The following is a 3,325-nucleotide window of genomic DNA, read 5'->3' on the forward strand; positions in this document are numbered from 1 at the left end:
GAAAAGGAAAACAGAATGAATACAAAAGATCAGAAGCAGTTATTGAAGGCCACCACTTCATTAAATGTATCTGTACTGAGAGCACCATTATTAACAACTAACTGCATTTGCTAAACCTAAAAAGTCTTTTACTACTGGTGAAGAGTTGATCTTTTGATCTTTCTTGCATTTAAGGACATTAGTCAAGAACTTTAAGATAGGCTGCAGTTCAAGGGTGGCATATATTTCTCTTTTAGGTAGCACCATAAGTAAATTAATTTATGGCTTAGCAGATAATACTGAGGCATGTTTGTTAGGATTCATGAGCCACTGTTGTGTGCAATCTAGATAGATGAATCTACGATGTTGACAAGGCAACAGTCTTTGTTTTTATGCAGCATATTTTCAGGAGGATGTACATGAAGATATGCTATATGCACTTCTTTTGCCAATCAACATCATAGCTGGAGAAATATTCAAGTCTTTCCGTGATTTCATATCAGGAAATTTGAATTGATCATTTTGTACTGGCATATGCATAGATGGAATGGCTGCCATAACTGGATGGCTTTCTAGTTTCATGACTCAGGTCAAAGAAATGACTTCTGGATGTGAGTGTGAACACTGTCATCTACAGAGAAATGGCTAGCCAAAAAGTAGCACTTAAACTTAACAATGTTTTGTGTGATGTGATTAAAATTATCCAGCCTCAGCAAAATACATACTCTTGGCTCATGTCTGTTCATGAAACTGTTTGAGTATATAGACACAGAGCACACGGATCTCTTACACATAGAAGTGAGATGTCTTTTTAAAGGAAGACCTATAAGAAAATTGGCCAGAGATTTTGAGTTATGAAAGCTGTTCCACAGATTTAGAAAAAAGTAGTAACCACTGATGATATATTTCAGTGACAGAATGGGGCACAAAACTTGCTTACTCTTATGACATATTCATCCTGTTCAATGAACTCAGGTTAACCTTTCATATGATAATGACAAATGTATCCAGGCCAGTAAATAAAGTGGATGCATGCAAAGTGAAGTTGAAATTATGAAAGTGATAAGTGGAATTTTCAAAGGGATTTTACATATTTGAAACCTTGGCAGAGATTTGGAAGAAGACTTAACCAGAGCCTTATTTCTCCCAGTTGCTTCAAGATTAAATATGTAATGAAGAGTTTGAACATTAGTTTCTAAACACAAGACTTATAAATTGGTAGTGAATGACTCATGACCCATTTGTGAATAAGCCAGGTGAAGCAACTGTTTGTTGTACAAGATGATCAACAGCTTGAGGACACACATATTAGTGGCCCTAAAAGTGTGTTTGAAATAACTTCAAGCTTCCACCAAAGCATTTAAAAGCTTGCCCCCATTTCAAATATTCCATGTTTTTGAGGGCAAGCTTTTCTGAGTGACAGTAACCAAAATGAGATTACAAAGTAGATTGGACATAAGCAACACACTCTGTGTGTCACTGCCTCTCTTCATGTCCAGATGGGACCGTCTAATTGCAGTGATCCAAGCTCAGGGTTTCCACTGATTCTACATTATGAGTGGCATGATTATTTAATTATATATCTCAAAGTAATAATAATTTAAATAAATGCACAACTAAAGTTAATATACCTGAATCATCTGGGCTCCCCCTGAATCTGTGGAAAAATTTTCTTCCATGAAACTGGTCTGTGGTACCATAAGATTGGGAAACACTGCCCTAAGATTGTTTGAGGCAGAATTTAAAGGTGGTGGACTAATGAAAGAGAAAATTTCAAAGCAGCCCAATATTGAGGTTATCATATAGGTACTGATGGCTGTTTTTAGATAAATTTATAGTGAGAATCAGTAGTGCAAAATACAAAGTAGAAAAAATTGAAAAGCTTAAATCTTGTCTAAAAAGAAAGATCATATAAAGTTTGGGACAAAGAAAGCATGGTTGTTGAAGAGATTAGTGTCATTAAGAAGGAAACAAACATCTTGTACAGGTTTAAAAAGAAAAATGCCTTGAAGGCATCTCCAAAACTACCAAGAGTCTATCCATTCCAGGCTCAAAGGTATAAAACTGTAAATTTCATTTGAGAAAAGAGTCCTTGGGTTGGCCAAATGCAAGAAGGACCTCTTTGGGAGTTGGCTTCCTGAGATTCATTTCATCTGCTCAGTCATCCTGGGATTCAGAGACTAAGCTGTAGACCAAGAGATTTGGCTCTTGTACATGCCAGTAGAAAACCTTGGCATTGTTCACATGATGCTGGCCTTAGTGGCATTCAAAATGCAACAGTTGTGAAGTTAGAAAAGCTTCAACCCAGATTTCAAAAGAAGGCCAGGTAAAAAGTCTCTGAAAGGGCAGTCTGTGAACCTGTGGGAACAAAGCTAAAACTTCAGTAGAGATTCCAGGAAGTTGGAGATGTCAGGAATGTTGATCATCCACAGTGCAAAGTTGTGGGTAGTGAGTGAGCTGCTCCAAGGGAAATCTAAGTGGAATGCAGTTGCCAAGGCCAAGGGAGTAGAGCTACCCAAGTTTTTTTTTTATTTTTTTATTTTTAGAGAAGGGTCTACAGGGTGTTCAGGGTCTCACTACTAGATTGGACTCCTAGTGATCCACCTGCTTACAGCCTACCAAGTTCTGGGGTTACAGGCATGTGCCACCATGCCCAGTCTCAGTTGTCATCTCAGTGCATCCCAGCTTGTAGGTGCTTTAATCTGCTGAGCTATTTGGTCAGCCCTTACCCAAGGTTTTTGGACTTCACACCTCACTACAACTTGCTCTGGTTGTGGATGTGCAGAAAATTTTTAACATTTGCCCTGCTGGATTTTGGTTTTGATTTGATTCAATTTCTGTCTATACCTCTATTTCTTCCTCTTGAAATGGGATTGTTTCCCATGTGCCATCATATGTTGAGATTATTTAAGTTCCTTTTTACAGGGCTATACAGCTTTACAGCTCCGAGTTTGCTTTGAGTCTCAGAGGAGGCTTTGGACTTGGACTTTTCAGCAGTGCTGGAACCATTAACACTTTGGTGATTCTTAGAGATAGTCTGCATTTAGTTTGTTTAATGAGATGGACATGAGTATCTTGGGGAGAAAAACAAAATGTTATGATTTAGATGTAGGATGTCTCCCAAAAGTTTCATGTGTTTAGGTGATTGGATCATGGGGGCACTATACTAACAGTAGATTGATCAATTGATTAATTGATGAGTTCACAGCTAAATGTGATGTTAGGAGATGGGCCCTGGTTAGAAGCAATGTGCTACTGGAGGCATGCCTTTGGAGGGTGTATCTCCCTTCCCATGTTGCTCTGTCTCTCTGTCTCTGTCTCTGTCTGTCTGTCTGTCTGTCTGTCT

This window comes from Octodon degus, unplaced genomic scaffold (assembly GCF_000260255.1).
Source record: "Octodon degus isolate 3935 unplaced genomic scaffold, OctDeg1.0 scaffold00098, whole genome shotgun sequence".
In the NCBI taxonomy this organism is placed as follows: domain Eukaryota; kingdom Metazoa; phylum Chordata; class Mammalia; order Rodentia; family Octodontidae; genus Octodon; species Octodon degus.